The sequence below is a fragment of the Pipistrellus hanaki genome (assembly GCF_964339955.1).
Source record: "Pipistrellus hanaki genome assembly, chromosome: 1".
Taxonomy (NCBI): Eukaryota; Metazoa; Chordata; class Mammalia; order Chiroptera; family Vespertilionidae; genus Pipistrellus; species Pipistrellus hanaki.
The window spans coordinates 28,076,276-28,095,002 of record NC_140503.1 but is presented as its reverse complement, the minus strand read 5'-3'; the positions used below and the strand labels follow the sequence as shown (position 1 = coordinate 28,095,002).

Sequence of the window (18,727 nt, the reverse complement as noted above, 5' to 3'; positions counted from 1 at the left end):
GTAGATTTTACTTTTGGTAAACTCCAAATCACTGTAAGACAAGGACCTTACTTCCTATGTTGTCTTCTAGGGGTTTTATTTTTTATGTTCAGACCTTTAATCCATTTTGAGTTGATTTTTGTCTTTCAGACAATGGGGTCCAGTTTCATTCTTTTGCCTTTGGCTGTCCAGTTTTCTCAGCACCATTTATTAAAGAGACCATTCTTTCCCTTTGGATAGTCTTAGCTCCTTTGATGTAAATTAATTGACTGTATATGCATAGGTTTATTTCTGAGCTCTCTGTTTTGTCCCATTGATCTGTATGTGTGTTTTTATGCCAGTATCTCAGTTTGAAATCAGAAAGTGAGATGTCTTTAGCTTTGGGCTATTTTGGGTCTTTTGTGGTTCTATACAATCTTTAGGATTTTTTTTCTACTTTTTGAAAAATGTCAGTAGAATTTTGATAGGGTTTGTATTGACTCTGTAGATTGCTTTGGGTAGTATGGACATTTAAACAGTATTTGTCCAATTCGTGAACATGGATTTATTTGTGCTTTCCATTTATTTGTGTCTTTATTTTCTTTCATCAGTCTCTTATAATTTTCAGTGTACAGATCTTCCACTTCCTTTGTTAAATTTATTCATAGGTATTTTATTAGTTTCCATGCAATTGTAAATTGGATTTTCTTATTTTTTTGGTATTTTGTTGTTAGTGTATGTAAACTGACTACCTACTATGAGTTTTGTATGTTGATTTTGTATCATGCCACTTTAGTGAATTTGTTGATTAGTTCTAAGTTTTTTGGTGGAGTCTTTTGGATTTTCTATATATAATATTATATCATATGCAAATAAAAATCTGAAAAAGTTTTGCTTCTTTTTCTGATTTGAATACCTTTTATTTCTTTTTTAAAGAATAATTCCTCTAGCTAGAACTTCCAGTGCTGTGTTGAATAAAAGTGGTGAATTTGGCCATCCTTATCTTGTTTCTGATCTTAGAGAAAAAGCATTTAGCTTTTCCCTGTTGAGTGTGATGTTAGCAGTAAACTTGTCATATATGACCTTTATTATGTCGAGGTACATTCCCTTTATACCCACTTTGTTAAGAGGTAATTTTTGGGCTGTTGTTATCATTAATATATATTGAATTTTGTCAAATGGTTTCTGTATCTGTTGAGATGATATATGATTTTTATCTTTCATTTGTGTATGTTGTATTATATCAATTTACATATCTTTTTCCCTGGAATAAATTCACTTAATCATGGTGTGTGAGTCTTTTAATGTACTGTTGAATTTAGTTTGCTAATATATGATTGAGGATTTTTGCATCTATGTTTGTTAGCAATATTGGTATGTAGTTTTATTTTCTTATTAGTGTCCTCATTTGGTTTTAGTATCAGGTTATGCTGACCTTGTAAAATGAATTTGAAAATGTTCCAGTCTCTTATGTTTTTTGGTAGAGTTTGAGAAGGATTGATGTTAGTTCTATAAATGTTTGGTAGAACTCACTAGTGAAGCCATCTGGTCCTAGATGTTTCTTTGCTGGGAGATTTTTGATTGCTGATTTAATCTCCCTACTACTAATCAGTCTTTCCAGATTTTCTGTTTTTCCTGATTTAGTCTTAGTAGTTTATATGTTTTTAGGAATTTGTCCATTTCTTCTAGATTGTTCAGTTTTTTTGGTGTATAATTGTTCATTGTAGTCTCTTAGGATCCTTTGTATTTGTGTGCTATCAGTTATAGTGTCTCTTTTATAATTTTGTTTGAGTCATCTATTTTTCTTGGTAAGTCTAGCTAAAGGTTTGTCTATTTTGTTTATATTTTCAATAAATCAACTTTTAGTTTCATTTAGCCTTTTGTTGTCTTTTTAGCCTTTATTTCTTTTACTTTGCCTCTAATATTTGGGATTATCATTGTTATTTTTTCTTCTACTAACTTTGGTCTTCTTTTGTTCTTTTTAAATTTCTTTTACGTGTAAAGTTAGGTTGTTTATTGGAGCTCTTTCTTTTTTCTTCCTGTGGGTGTTTATTGCTGTGAACTTCCCTTTTGAACTGATTTTGCTGCATGTCATAAGTTTTGGTAATGTTGTATGTCCATTTTCATTTGTCTAATTTTTTTGATTTTTCTTTTAATTTCTTCTTTTACCATCAGTTGATCAGAAACATGTTCTTAAATCTCCACATATTTGTGAGTTTTCCAGTTTTCTCCTTGTGATTAATTTCTAGTTTTATACCATTGTGGTCTTAAAAGATGCTTGGTAAAATTTCAACTTTCCCTTTAAAAAAAATTCTTTATTGTTTAAAGTATTACATATGTCTCCTTTTTATCCCATTGATCTCTCCTGGCCACCCTCACCCATCCTACACATGCCCTTATCCCCCCTAGTGTCAGTGTCAGGTTATGCTTATATGCATGCATGTAAGTCCTTTGGTTAATCCCTAACTCTCCTCTCCTCCCTTGCCTTCCTTCTGAAGTTTGATGGTCTGTTTAATGTTTCTCTGTTTCTGGATCTATTTTTGTTCATCAGTTTATGTTGTTTATTATATTCCACAAATGAATGTGATCATGTGATACTTATCTTTCTCCAACTGGCTTATTTCACATGGCATAATGCTCTCCGTGTCCATCCATGCTGTTGCGAGTGGTAAGAGTTCTTTCTTTTTTATAGCTGCATAGTATTCCATTGTGTAGATGTACTACGGTTCTTAATCCACTCATTTGCTGATGGGCACTTTGACTATTTCCAAAGTAAATTGTAAATTAGCTATTGTAAATTATGCTGCTATGAACATACAGGTGCATATGTCCTTTCTGATTGGTGTTTCTGATTTCTTGGGATATGTTCCTAGAAATGGGATTACTGGGTCAAATGGGAGTTCCATTTTTAACTTTTTGAGGAAACTCCATACTGTTTTCCATAGTGGCTGCACCAGTCTGCATTCCCACCAGCAGTGCACGAGGGTCCCTTTTTTCTACATCCTCACTAGCACTTGTTTGTTGATTTGTTGATGATAGCCATTCTGACAGGTGTGAGATGTACCTCATTGTCATTTTGATTTATATCTCTAGGATAATTAGTGACTTTGAGCATGTTTTCATATGTCTCTTGGCCTTCTGTATGTCCACTTTCCAAAAGTGTCTTTAAGTCCTTTGCCCATTTTATGGTTGGATTGTTTATTTTCCTTTTATTAAGATGTATGAGTTCTCTATAAATTTTGGAGATAAGGCCCTTATCAGATATAACATTGGCAAATATGTTCTCCCTTGCAGTGGGCTTTCTTGTTGTTTTGTTGATGGTTTCTTTTGCTGTGCAGAAGCTTTTTATTTAAAAATATATTTTATTGATTTTGTACAGAGAGGAAGGGAGAGAGATAGAGAGTTAGAAACATTGATGAGAGAGAGTCATCGATCAGCTGCCTCTTGCACACCCCCTACTGGGGATATACCTGCAACCAAGGTACATGCCCTTGACCGGAATTGAACCCGGGTCTCTTCAGTCCCCAAGCCGACGCTCTATCCAAGAAGCTTTTTATTTAGATATAGTCCCAATTTGTTTATTTTCTTAGTTTCCATTGCTCTAGGAGCTGTATTGGTAAAGATATTGCTACAACAGGTTTGATATTTTGCTGCCTATGGATTCTCCTAAGATTTTTAAGGTTTCCTGTCTTATATTTAAGTCCCTTATCTATTTTGAGTTTATTTCTGTGTATGGTGTAAGTTGATGATCTAGTTTCATTTTTTTGCATGTATCTGTCCAATTTTTCCAACACCATTTATTGAAGAGACTGTCTTGACTCCATTGTATGCTCTTGCCTCCTTTGTCAAATATTATTCAAGCATAATGGCTTGAGTCTATTTCTGGGTTTTTTGTTCTGTTCCATTGGTCTATATGTCTATTCTTATGCCAGTACCAGGCAGTTTTGGGAATAGTGGCTTTATAATATAGCTTGATATCTGGTATTATGATCCCTCGAACGTCGTTCTTCTTTCTCAAGATTGCTGCAGCTATTCAGGGTCCTTTTTTATTCAATATGTATTTTTGAAGAGTTTTTTTCTAGGTCTGTGAAACATGCTGTTGGTATTTTAATGGGGATTACATTAAATCTATAGATTGCTCTTAGGTGGATACAGGATAGTTAACAGTCAACAATTAACATGATAAAAGTAATAATGAAGGAATTTATGGTCTCTGTCCTGTTTTATTGTGTCCCAGGAGTACTAGGGGGGTGGGGTAGGTGGGAGGTGGAAGGAGAGCAGGGGAGGGAAGTTACATTGACATTCCACTGGCATGTTATCTTAGATGCAAAAAGACAATAGGCTCAGTTAAGGTAAAGATTGACCCTGTTCAGGGAAGATACCTACCTGGGACATGACTGTCCACCATAACTGCTTTTATTTATTTTATTTTATTTTATTTTATTTTATTTTATTTATTTATTTTTAATATATTTATTGATTTTTCACAGAGAGGAAGAGAGAAGGATAGAGAGTTAGAAACATCAATGAGAGAGAAGCATAGATTAGCTGCCTCTTGCACATCCCCTACTGGGGATGTGCCCTCAACCAAGGTATATGCCCTTGACCGGAATCAAACCCGGGACCCTCAGTCCACAGGCTGATGCTCTATCCACTGAGCCAAACCGGTTTCAGTCATAACTGCTTTTAGTTAAATTTTAAAGTTCAGACCATCCTTGTGGTTACTTTAGGTCTTTGAGTTTGTAATATTGCCATGCAGGCCTTCCCTGTGCTTCTGAAGTTAGCAAGTGGCCTCTTTCGTCCATAGATGTGAACTTCTGCAAAAATGCCAAAGCAAGGAAATGCAGAATCTTTTTTAATGTACATTTTTAGTGTTAAAAATTTAAGAACTCCCAAACCCAAGAAAGCTGAGAGTGCTTTTTGCACTTATATGACAATTCTGATCTATTAGTTGCAGAGCAAAAACAATAGAATATTAATTAATTATATAGCTAAAATAGCTTTTAACTCTAAAGAAGTCATCCTATAAAGTTCTTCAGTTATTAAAGCCACTGTTGGTTATTATGATTTAAAAGTATATTTGGACAGTTCTAAGAAAAGCTTCAGAACAGCTGTAATTACAGCTGCAGATTTAGTCAAAATAGTGGTTTTTAAAGTCGCCTCACTCCTCTTTCGGATCTCTTTCCCTCACCCCAAATAACCCAAATTTAGTTGTAAAAGTTTTGATAAGCTCAGGATGCCTAAAACTGGATTGCCATGTGTTTTAACTTTTTGCAGATTAGATGATTATATGTGCATCTTTGTTAAAGTTCCCAGAACCTTTTAGTTTCCTACTATACAGTAAAGTGATTTTTATCAGTTTGTTTCTGTGTTGAATTTTATAGATATAGGCATATTCCAAACACAGGTTAGCGATTTTTATCAAGACTGAGGGATCTCCTAATACTAATTTTAGGGAGAATAGTTTTTCAATCTAAATTTGAGCTGATGTTGACATTACAAGTTCACTGGAATTATTTGCAAAACCTTATATATCTTAAAAAAATTTTTTTACTCCAGTAGGAAATTGCCTATTAGAAAATGCTATTAACTTTTGTCTAAAAACAAATTTGGTAAGTCTGTTAATTTTTGGAGAAAGTTCTTTTATAATAAATCATAAGTTAAATACACATTCATGTTAGTACTCTCCTCACTCTCCTTTCCTGTAACTTTGTGATTCAGGGATGTGGATGTTATTCTAAGATCTGTTTTTCAGTTCATTAGTCAAGGAATGGGTATAAGGGTTATGGAGAATTGTGGCTAAGAGCGAGGTTTGTGGCCAATCTCCCTGTTCCAGTTAATTACCATTTCTTTTGCAGATGCTAGTTATGCTGAATATTGATTAGGAGCTTTAATAACATAACTTAGATTCTAAACAGAATTTTACAGTGTTCTCAGAACTTTTTAATATGTTTTTATTGATTTCAGAGAGAGGAAGGGAGAGGGGGAGAGAGAGAAACAATGATGAGAGAGAATGATTGATTGGTTGTTTCCTGCACTGTGCATACTGGGGGTTGGGGGGGGGGGGGCGGCGCAGGGGGATTGAGCCAAGAACTTGGGCATGTACCCTGACCAAAAATCAAACTATGACCACCTAGTTCATGGGTTGACATTTAACAACTGAGCAAGACCATCTGGGGATGCATGATATTTTTAATTTATTCTTTCTTATGATGAAGAAATGATTGTAATGATTTTTAAATAGTTATTTTTTTTGATATAATAAATGTTTCTATTTTATTGGTGATGGAACAGTAAATATTTTCCATTTAAAATTTTACACATGATATATATATATAATGTATGATGTTACTATCTTATGGTGGGAGTAGGGGTGGTGGTATTTATGCATTCAATCAGTATTTAGTAAATAGCACTTGAGGTATATATTTATTTTTTATAAATATATAACACTTTATTATTCAAATAATGTCTTTTTTTTTTAAGCAATACTGGTTATTTATTTTTTTGAAATACATTTTTATTGATTTTTTTTTTTTACAGAGAGGAAGGGAGAAGTATAGAGAGCTAGAAACATTGATGAGAGAGAAACATCGATCAGCTGCCTCCTGCACACCCCCTATCGGGGATGTGCCTGCAACAAATGTACATGCCCTTGACCAGAATCGAACCTGGGACCTTTCAGTCCGCAGACCAATTCTCTATTCACTGAGCCAAATTGGTTTCGGCTGTCTTTTTTAATATGAAAGGAAAGGAGGGCAGATTGAGGACATACTATTAGGAAGCTAGTTGAGAGACTAAGAGAGTGGTTTTTAGGTCCTAACTATAAGAAAAAGATAAGTACAAACAATTTACATATTATATAACTAATATGGATAATTAAAACCTGATGGAAATATATAAGAAATTTTGGTGTGAGTCATTTTGTTAGTCATACTAGTTAATGAAAGAGTCATATCAGAAATGCTCAGCTTCTGTGGTTTTTTTGACAGTTTCTTTGCCTCCTAACAACACTTTTATTTTGGGTTTTGTCTATGTTTTGCTTCCTGGAGAGTCTGACTCCACTTTTTAGGAAATCAAGTTACATCTCTGTAGTACTTCTTCATATGGACCTCAGCTTTCTTAAAGTATTCACATAAAACCTCATACAAAGTGACCAATGAATTGCTTCAAATCATAATTTTAAACTAGATGTTCAGGAGACTTACATTTTAGTGAGACTTTTTTTAAAGTGTATTTTTATTAATTTCGGAGAGGAAGGAAGAGGGAGAGATATAAACATCAATGATGAGAGAGAATCATTAATAAGCTGCCTCCTGCATGCCCCATACTAGAGATTGAGCCTGCAACCCGGGCATGTGCTCTGACCGGGAATTGAGCCATGACCTCCTGGTTCATAGACCCATGCTCAACTACTTGAGCCATGCTGGCTGGGCTTTAGTGAGTCTTTGCGTTGGTATTTTTAGCCCCCACATCTTTTTGTCTCCAGCATCCACTTTAATAACTCTTATGGGTTAAGGCACTCTATTTTTAATATCTGTAGTTCTTTTCATTCTCAGAAACTAGGTCATCAGGGTTTTGTCATTGTTAATGAAAGGGTATTATACACCTTTTTAAGGAGCAAACTTGGACTGAATGAAGCTAAAACATCTTAGAAATTGTTGCTCTGCTTTAAATACTCAGAGGATATACTTTTGCATATTTTAAACTCATTCCATTTGCCAGTATAATAATATTATTTATCTCTGGGAACTTTGACTATTCTATTGTGCTATTTAGAATTCACATGGATTATTAAAACTTTCTAGTAGGTCTTTTACTGACAGCCTCTGTCTGACTTCTCCTTTAAAAGGTATCTTCAAGCTCTGGCTCGTGTGACTCAGTAGATTGGATTCGTTCAGTACTCCAAAAGGTGGCAGGTGCAATCCCAGGTTGGAGTGCATGTGGGAGGCAACCAATCTATGTTTCTCTTTCACATCAATGTTTCTCTCTTTCCATGTCTCTCTCTAAAATCATTTAAAAAAACAAAGTTGTTTCCATGATTTTCAGAAGTTAACATTTGGGTCTTCCTGGGGCTGGAAATTTTGTTTCAATAATGATAGAGCAGATTGGACATTTTTCAAAGTTAGGAGCAGTGGGATACAGAAGAAGAGAAAAAACAGACTAAATTTACATCATGCCTGTTTTATTGTAAAAAATAATCATAGCCTTATATATTTTAATAGGGTGAGGGTAGTATGAGCATTTACTGTAGGGGTGAATTAAGGAGGGGAGGCATTGAGGAGACTATCTCCTAACATGACATTTCAATTATTTTCAAATGTAGATAACAGAGTGGTTATTACTAAAATTATTTTTTCCATAGTCTCATGTAACATTATTGGTATGTTCATTACATACCCCAAAATATTGACAATATTTGTGTTATAAGTAACCTTCTGGGTTACTATCTTCTTAATCATGTTCCTCTCTGTTTTAAGTGTGGGCCACAGATTTATAACAGTGTTGATGTAATTATATCACTTTTATAACTCTGTTGGTTTTAATTTTTAAACAAAAGAAAATACACTGATTTTTTTTCTTTACTCTTATAGCATTTTTATTACCAGTAATTATACGTTCTTCCTGAATAATTTCAGAATGGGATGGTATTAATAGTATTATTTTTTTGATTAAGAGTATACACTTTTTTTTAAATTTTATTTTTATTGTTGACACAAATGTCTCCATTCCCCCCTACACCCTTTTGTTCACATCCACCCAACCAAGAGTATAAACTCTTAAACAAGACTAAGTAGGTTCATTTCTCAACTTTACCACTTAATAGTTATGTGATCTAGAGCAAATTATTTTTTTAATATAATTCTTGACACAGTTTCCTTATCTGTAAAATAGGGATTGTAAAATTATCTACTTTACAGACACGTATTGAGGATTAAATCATTTTGTAGAGAACAATGCTTACAAATACTACATACTGAATAAATAATAGTTATTATTAAATGTTAATTTATTTATTCAATAAAATAGTATATTCAGACTCTAAAAATTTAATAATTATAACTTCAGAAAAATTTCTATGTAGCAAGTTATTTTTAGGCTGGAGTTTGTACTCCTCTCTCTCACAGATACAGCTTTTTCAAATTGTAATAGGTCAGTGTTTTTAAATTTTAATGTGCATACAGATTACTTGGCGATCTTATTAATGTGTAGATTCTTACACAGAGGTTTTAGAATAGGCCTGAGATGCTGCCTTCTAATAAGCTTTCCAGAAAATCTGGATATAGCTAGTCCTTACCATACCTTGAGTAGTAAAGTTATGGAATGTTCCATCAAGTGGTTACCAACCCTTCTTTCAGTACATTATAACACTTAGATATTTTTTGTTTTTGTTTTTAAATTATACCTATGCTCTATCTGAGACCAGTCAAATCAGATCTCTGTCATTAATGTTCTGGGCATCACCATCATTATCATTATTATTTTTATAAAAAATATTCTAGGTCATTCTTAGGTGTATACAGCATGAAGAACTCTGCTTTGAAGGAGAGTCAGTAAGCTAAGAGGCTCTGTTTTATATTTATTTACTTTACCTTCTATCATTTTAAACACATGTAGGAATGATGAAGCTGAGCTGGTCAGAACTCTTAAACTGGCTGGCAGTTATTTTGTTGCCTTGAAGTTTTCTTTTCACTAGACTAGACTAAAAAGTATGTCTCCTGGAACCTTTCTTCATAGATTCTATTTCCTATTGCTTTCATCATTTTTGAGATCTTTGAATTCTCCCTAATTTCTCAATACTGTCCTAAAAGTAATTGAAACTCAATATAAAACTGCTTTAACAAAACTGAACAATGGCAGAGGCAGAAGAATAAAGTTCCTTCTACTTTTCAAACCCTGATTTGTACTACTTAAGGGGGAAGCATTTGTTTTAGACTATTTATTTGCCCTTTTGTTGTGTTTTTGGGGCTAAAATATCTTTTCTACTATGGTATTTGTTTCAATATACAGTAGGTCCTCGAGCTACATTGGAGATCCATCCCTATGTCACTCCATATAACGCGATTTTCGCTGTAAGTTGGAACCCACCCACATAAGCACCTACGTCACTCACATGGAGCACATACACAGCAGTAATGAAGTGAAACAGTAAAATAAATTTAAAAGAAAGATAAAAATTCCTGACCTTGTGGTGAATAAATAATAAAAAACATAAAGCACATATGTACATATGTTGAATGATGGAACTTTTTTTATTTTTATAAATAAATGGGAGATTGGGAGGTAACCGCGAAATGTCATATGTTGAACTGTAACTGGAGGATTGCCTGTATTACTTTCTTAGATTATGTTCCCTCTTTCTTCTTTCCCAACTGTACTTCTTGCATCTGTTTTCCCATCTTGCACCTATTTTGGGGGAGTGGCAGTAAATATTTTTTTTTTTTCATGGACTGTCATGTTTTAGAAAAACAGTTTCCCAGAGGGATCAAGTTCATGCTGAATTTTATTCCATCTAGCCATGCTGTATCAGTAAGACTCTGGATAGGGGAACAATCCACACTAGGTACACTAACAAAATTTAGAATAGGCAATGGGTTTCATAGGTGTTGGAGGGTAAAAAAGCAAAAGAGGAACACTGGAGTAACACAGACAACAGTTATAGAAAGCAGCAACAACCTGTAGGGCTGGGGGATCAAAGAAGAGGTTGGAGTAGATTTGGAGGAGGTTACTGCCTAGATGTTGCTGATACTTCTGTGAGTGTCAGAGAACTCTGGTGGCTGTCACCAACAGCTGTCACTGGGATTGAGGGCCTATGCTGTAGCTATACTGACTGGGAAAAGCAAGCTTCTCTTTCTAGTACCCTTATTGGTAGTATGAGAAAGCTAGTTGGCAAAAGAGAAAAATGGTTTCTAGACTTTTAATTTTAGCATTACTGAGCTGTGTATTTTGGGTGAATTTGGAGCTGAGAGATAGTAGTTGAATAACCAGCACTTACAGCCTTCTTCTCTCTGCTTACAAGATGGTATAGGCTTTTGTCTTGTTTTGTTTGTGGTTTTTTTGTTTTTGTTTTTTGGTCTCTTTCTCAGCCACTGGGACCCCACATGCTCTTAGTGTCTAGCATTTGGAATGAGAGGAATTATTATTATTTTTAAATTAACTTGTTTAGTTAATGTGATCTGGGAGCATGAGACAGAACCACTTGCTCTAAGGCAACTCTGTCAGCATTTCTTAGGACCTGAGATTTAATCATTAGATGCTCATTTCTCTGGGTCTTGAGAAGTTTCTGTGTTTTAAGATACTTTATTTTATTTTATTTTTTAAAAAGAAAGAAAAAATTGTGGCAGGAATAATGATGTTATAAATCAGAGGTTAAAGATAGGTTGGTTTTTTAGTCAGATATGAGCCTGCAGTGGGAACTATTCTTTGAACAGAATATTATACCTTCTCTCTCATTCTAATATTCTTCTTCCTAAAGAGCTCCTCAAATTTTAATATGTATATGAGTTATTTGGGGATCTTGTTAAAATGCGGATTTTGATTAAATATTTCTCTGGATAAGACCAGAGATTCCGTATTTCTAACAAGCTCTCAGGGTAGTCTGAAGTTATTGGTCTCTAGACCAGACTTTTCTTCTCCCTTTCCTGCTTTGAGAACCACTGGTCTGTCTTGGAATCACTGTTGGACCTGGGTTTGAGTGGTTGATTGGTAAGTGATCATAAAGTAAGAGTTTCTTGTAAGTCCTCCTAACCTTCTAGAAATATTTTGATAAATCTCAGTAGAGGTGTTAATAGTTGTTTCTTTTCAGGTGGGAACAGTCCAGCATATGCCTCTGAATAAGTTGACTTTTCTTACATAATTATGATATTGTCCTAGATACAGAGTGTCAGTAATTGTGTATATGTTTAAGGGAAACTGACTAATAGAAGATAGGATAGAAGGACAATGAGCAAATCCATGCATCAGACTTGTCTTGATTAAAAGGACTATCTGTGGATTTCACAAATTGCATTTGGTTTGAATTTCATTTTACAGTTGACCTTTGAACAATGTGGGAGTTTGGATTACCTAACCCTCCATGCAGTCAGAAATCTGCTTATAACTTTTTACTCCCCAAAACTTTAGCTACTGTTGACTGGAAGCCTATTGATAGCATAACCAGTTAATTAACACATATTTTATACATTATGTGTATTATATATTTTATTCTTACAATAAAGTAATCTTGAGAAAAGAAAATGTTATTAAAATCGCAAGGAAGAGAATATACATTTTTAGTATTTATTGAATAAATAATGCATATAAGTAGACACATGAAATTTAAACCCATGAAGTTAAAACTGTAATTGTTTTTTCCCTTCTTTGACACTTTCATATACTTAAACTTGTTTTCAAAATATAGCATCTTGTCTTGAGCCAAATAAATGGTAATCTATCCTAATAGAACTTTGAATGTAGCTCAAATTTATGAAGTTGTTCATTTTTTTTGCATTTGCAGTTCACTATACCAAGGCATATCTGATTCCATGAATAAAATGTTAATCCCTTTTTCAGTTGCCATTCCTTAAGATCCTGTCTCTGACCCCTCCCTCCACCACTACTGGGTCTTTCTTCTTGTGTTTATAGATAGATTTTCAAAGGTTCCAGGCACTTTTCTTTTTGTGTAGTGACGCTTTATATGACTGTTATCCTTAAAATTTTAATTCAGGCAATGGATTATTATTCAGGCTAGCCCTGACTGGTTTGGCTCAGTGGATAGAGCATTGGCCTGCGGACTGAAAGGTCCCAGGTTTGATTCCAATAAGGGCATGTGCCTTGGTTGTGGGCACATCCCCAGTAGAGGGTGTGCAGATAGGTGGCAGTTGATGGTGTTTCTCTCTCATTGGTGTTTCTAACTCTCTATTCTTCTCTGTAAAAAATCAATAAAATATATTTTTAAAAAATAATTCAAGCTATAAATAGAGCAATATTGTTCTCTTTGTCAGCTGAGGTGAAAGAGTTAAAATGAAAGTTAAGGATTTGGGAGACTCCTACAAAAAAGACGGGTGAGAAAGAAAGCTCAATTTTAGGATCCTAAACAAAGCATTTTGATTGGCATATAGAGACCCTTGCATGCACATAAATGTCCATATTTGAATATTTATAGAAGGTAATCTGTCAAAATTACTGTTATTTTAATTTGCTAAGCTTGGCTGATTGCTGCAGTTATATGTTAGTTGAATTCTAGATGAGGAACTGTAAATATGATTTGGTGTGGAACATGCTTTTTGTCCTTGAAGCTGACTGGGATATTTCTGTCCTAGACCCTGTCCCCACCCTTTAAAAAAAGGTACAGTGGGGTCTTTTTGTATTACCTGATTCATAAGTGTATGTGTGGGTAATAATGGTAAATATTAAAGAAAACTTTTAAAATTAAAAATAACCTGTTGATATTGAGTGATCAAGAATTGTTTAAATGGAGTTAATTATTTGTCCTGTCTTTGTTTCAAAGGAGTTAATCTTGGAGATTTCAAACCTGGGGACAAGTATTTCATTTGAATGGCCTTATCAGGTTTTATAAGAGATACATAGTACTAGAGACCCGGTGCACAAAATTTGTGCATAGGAGGGTGGATGTCCCTCAGCCTGGCCTGTGCCCTCTTGCAGTCTGGGACCCCTTGGGGGACATCTCTCTTGCAATCCAGGATCCCTTGCTCCTTACTGCCTCCTGCTCGCTCCTTACTGTTCAGTCCACTGCTTCTTAGCAGCAGCCTTCTTACCACTCGGCTCACTGCTCCTTAGCACTGCTGCGGAGGGAGGAGAGGCTCTCATCACCACTGCTGCACTCCCCAGCTGTGAGCCCGGCTTCTGGCTGAGTGGCCATTCCCCCTGTGGAGTGTACTGAACACCAGGGGGCAGTTCCTGTGTTGAATGTCTGGACAGTGTGTATCAAAGCAACTGGTAGTTCCAGTGCTGTAATGGTTGTTTAGGCTTTTATTAATAGACTAGTGACCCAGTGCACGAAATTTGTGCACAGAAGGCGGGGGGGGGGGGGGTGTGTGTGTGTGTGTGTGTGGAACGTGTCCCTTAGCCCAGCCTACACCCTTTTCAATCTGGGACCCCTTGGGGGATGTCTGACTGCTGGTCTAAACCGTCAGTCAGATATCCCTTTCTCAATCAGGGACTGCTGGCTCCTAACCGCTCACCTGCCTGCCTGCCTGATTGCCCTGAACCATTCTGCCTGCCAGCCTGCTCGCCCCCAACTGCCCCCGCGCCCCCACCCCCCACCCATCTGCCAGCCTGCTCTCTCCTAACTGCCCATTCCTCCTAGCCTGAGTGCCCCTCACTGCCTCTGTCTCGGCCCTGCCACCATGGCTTTGTCTGGAAGGACATCTGGAAGGTCTTCGGGTCTAATTAGCATATTACCCTTTTATTGGTATAGATGTTTCATGCTAATAACAAAGAAAATATGTAAGTATAGATAATTAATATTATCCTTTTCTTTTGTCTCATTTTGAACAGTTGATTATTTCAATGACCCAGATCAAGCAATAATATCTTTCTTTGGAAATATCATGTGGTTTTGTCAGCTTCTTATGTTCTAAGAGAAGAAAGGTAAGCCATTTTTCACAGTTAATATTGAAGTAACTTTGTTAATAAATCAAAATGTTCTCTTTTTAAAAGGTAGAAATCCCTTTTTCTCTTTAGAAAACACTGTATTGTTTATTAATGCTCTATCACTTTCTCAAAAGATTCAACTGAGACTACATTATTTCAGCTCTGGAAATTGTACACTGACTTGCTAAACATTATGACTTTTTTTGGAGCAGGACTACATTCTGTGCTCTATTTGCTAGGCTCCCTTGTCTCTTTTACATAGCCATTTTCCCCTGAATAGTTTGTTTTTGCATATGTAACTACCAACATGATTAAGTGAGACTTTTTTGGTTTTTGCTTTTGATGTTTTTTCTTTATCTCTTGTGAACTGACATAATTGGATTCATTTGTTAGTTATTACTTTGCTAGAAACTATGCCAAATACTAAGTCCCAGGTTTACTTAGATATTGACTTTGTTTTGGGGTTTTAGGAATATATTTAGCAGATTAAGAGTGGAACTTTTCTTTTAGAGCATTATTTTCTATCATAAGCATCCATCTTCCTTTTATTTGACATCTGTTTTTTTTTTTTGGTAGATTAATCTTTTTTTTCTAAGAGCTTTAATATAATCTCACTTGTTACTGTGATCCCTTTTCCCATTTCTTTTTGTGACCATTCCCAAATCATCTCCCAGGGATCTCACTCTAATTCCTCATTATATTTGTAGGGAAAATTGTCCAAGTCTATAGAGCAAGATTATTAATAATTTTTTAGGATGTTACCCTATCTCCTAATTTTGTAATGGTTCACCATCTGTTCACTGTATAAAGGGCTCAGAAATATCTGTTGTACCTAATGCATTATAGATGTGGAAATAATAAAATAAAATTTGCAAATGTGTAAAGTGAATTAATGCTAATATTATTTCCTTTGGGTTTGGCCATTTTCAAATTCTTGTAATGTTTGAAGGCATATTTTGCAACATTCTTTAAATTCCTTAAGGTGAATTAGATGTATTCATCTTATTTAACCAGCATGCTTTTGGGTAAGTAAGTTAAAATACAGTTGAATAGCCGAAACCGGTTTGTCTCAATGGTAGAGTGTCAGTCTGCAGACTGAAAGGTCCCAGGTTTGATTCCGGTCAAGGGCATGTACGTTGGTTGTGGGCACATCCCCGGTAGGGGGTGTGCAGGAGGCAGCTGATCGATGTTTCTCTCTCATCGACATTTCTAGCTCTCTATCTCTCTCCCTTTATCTCTGTAAAAAATCAATAAAATATATTTTAAAAATTCAGTTGAATAAAATTTAAGTTAGTAACATAAAAAGCTATGAGTTGGCATTGGCTGGTGGCACAGTTGGTTGGAGTGCCGTCCCATGCACAAAAAAGATTGGGGGTTCAGTTTCTGGTCACATACCTAGGTTGCAGGTTTGATCCCATTTGTGGCATGTTTGGGAGGCACTGATCAATGTTTCTCTCTGTTTCTCTCTCTTTTTTTTGTGTGTGTTTTTTTTTAATGTCATGGACTGTAACCCACAGAAACACTTTCTTAGAGTCCTCGTGTCCTTGCCCACTCACTTCCCTTACACAGCTTCTGGGCCTCTCTCTTAAAAAACGCAGATTTGGACAGCTTTCATCAACCTAGTTTGAGCGTTTCTTTGTGTACCTTCCTCCCAATTCTGCTTCACGAGAGTCCCCCAAGAAGGACTCTGCTGGGAGGACAGTGGGAAAGGGAGAAATTGAGTAGGGGACAGCAGAACCTTCTTTAGCTCTTAGGGCCAGGGGAAAGGCTAAGAATACCCCGACAGCAGCAATTTTGCTTTGTTAAACTTAATATTTTTTTTATAATGAAGTTAGATAACCTTGAGTATCTGAGCATTTGCCCAGACCCATTAGGATAGTCATTTCAACCAGCAATAACTCTGAGTGGTACTCTGTATTTGACCCTACACACATAGCTCAGTGAGTGTTGCTGTTTTCAAGGGAAGTACAATTAACTCAACTACAGTCATCTCTGGTTTAACCAAAGAAGAAAGGGAAGCAATTAATGTGGTATGAAGCAGACCCTCTCTTTGTATGCACCAACCTTGCATTGCTCACCACCTGAATGAGAACACCAATCTTCCAGAGAAGGGGATAGGTGGCAGGACATCTAGGGGGAAGATGAGAGCGAAGTGTTTGTATTGCCCCCTCTTTGTTGTGGAGGTGGTAGGCATTAGTGACACAGGCGACCCAGTGGTAAATCTGCTGGGGCATGCAGGGAAGGATAGGCAGTTGTTCCAGGCTGGACTTAATTAATTGTTTATATCTTGCTTGAGTCATTGAGAGTCTGTGTTCTAGTGTTCAGCTTTGCATGATTCAAATTGCTATTCTGACTGTCCCTCTTAGGATGACCTTGCTTTGAAGGATTAATCCAGTCTCTCAGGAGGCAGGCCAGTGGACTAATTTCAGGGAAGAACAGAGAAAGTCTATTTGGAATACCAAAGCAAGATGCTAGTACTACATATTTCCTTCAGTTTCACACGCTTCTTCTGGCCCCTGCTGCCTTCATCATCTGGCAGAAGTAGGACTTTGGCAAAGCTTATTTAGCAAGACATTAATAATCTTCACAGTTCTGGAACCTTGGTAGCCTCTGGCCTCTGTTACTGGAATAGCCTTGCTGGCCATTCTCTGGATGGACATCTCTTTCCTCAAACACCCTTTTCCATTTTAGCTGTACCTTTTCTGGGAACCAGCCTTTGGGATCCGTATCTCCTGGAACACAGATGTCCATAGCAGAAGCCACATTATGGGTCCCTGGGCCACCTGCAGTGGCAGCATCTCTCTCTCTTTTTCTCTCTCTAAAATCAATAAACATATCCTCTGGTAGGATTAAAATAAAAACATTTTTATTTTTAAAATATACTTTATTGATTTTTTATAGAGAGGAAGGGAGAGGGATAGAAAGTTAGAAACATCGATGAGAGAGAAACATCGATCAGCTGCCTCCTGCACACCTCCCACTGGGGATGTGCCCGCAATCAGGGTACGTGCCCTTGACCGGAATCGAACCTGGTACCTTTCAGTTCGCAGGCCGACTCTCTATCCACTGAGCCAAACCGGTTTTGGCGAAAATAAAAACATTTTTAAAAAGTAATCATCTGCTTTATAAAAATATTTGTGACATTGCAAAAATATTTTAGCTGTATTTTTTGCTATAAGAACAGATAGCACTCTACAGTGGGTGAAGATTTCCTAAGGATATTAAATTTGACATAGGTTTATTCCACAATGATAGCAAATGTTGGGAATTTGGCACCCAAATGTCAAATTTCACATACAAATTTTCTCTTTCTACTGATTTTCCTCCAGAGGAAGAATCTTAAATTTTAAATTATTTAAAAGGGATTATAATGCTACTAGAGGCCTGGTTCATGAAATTCTTGCATTCAGGGGTGGGGGAGGATCCCTTAGCCTAGCCCTCTTACAGTCTGGGAGCCCTCAGAGGGGTGTCTGACTGCCACAGAGGTGGGGGAAGCTTCTAACACCGCTGCTGCACTCGCCAGCTGTGAGCCCAGCTTTTGCCTGAGCAGCACTCCTCCTTTGGGAGCAAACTTATCACCTGGGGCAGCTCCTGCGTTGTGTGTCTGACCCTTGGTGGTCAGTGCGCATCATAATGACTGGGGTCTTACCGCCGGTTATTCCCCTGTTCAGTTGATTTGCATATTAGGGTTTAATTATGTAGAAAAGGATAGCCAAATCAAGACTATTTACTGCATTAAGCCCACTTTCAATTTGGCCTGATTATTTGCATAAATATAACAAGAACAATAATTGATCACATAGGCTTTCTTAAATCTGCTTTGCTGGAATACAATAAAAAATCTCCAGATTGAGCTTTAATTAGCACCTCAGGGCAAAGAAGTTGCCACATAGTTGCCATCAGGCTTTTCTGCAATACCTATAGATTTGGGTGAATTTCTCAAGTTCGAGGTCCCCCCAAAAGTCTTGAGGTTCTTTCTTTGCCATCTCCCAGGAAAGCAACCTTTATTTCTTACTTGGAAAGACTGCCATGAACCATACATTCCTAAAGCTTTCTGATGACATCCAGAGTCCAGGCATGTCTCTCTCAAACATGCCATTCCAGTCAAGTCTTGGTTATTAAAACCACAATTGGAAATTGGTTTTATGTGTCCTATTATGAAGAAAACAAATTC

The 18,727-nt window shown here is 36.3% G+C and overlaps 1 protein-coding gene across 4 annotated transcripts in view; it reads left to right on the top strand.

Annotated features, from left to right (window-relative positions):
* The window catches only part of FUT8 (fucosyltransferase 8), a 175,245-nt gene that overhangs the window by 29,705 nt on the left and 126,813 nt on the right, over positions 1 to 18,727 (top strand). For all 4 annotated transcript variants that reach the window (XM_084866731.1, XM_084866732.1, XM_084866730.1 and 1 more), the window contains one exon: positions 14,458 to 14,550. The gene's annotated coding sequence lies outside the window, so the exon portion shown is untranslated. The remainder of the gene's footprint in view (positions 1 to 14,457; positions 14,551 to 18,727) is intronic.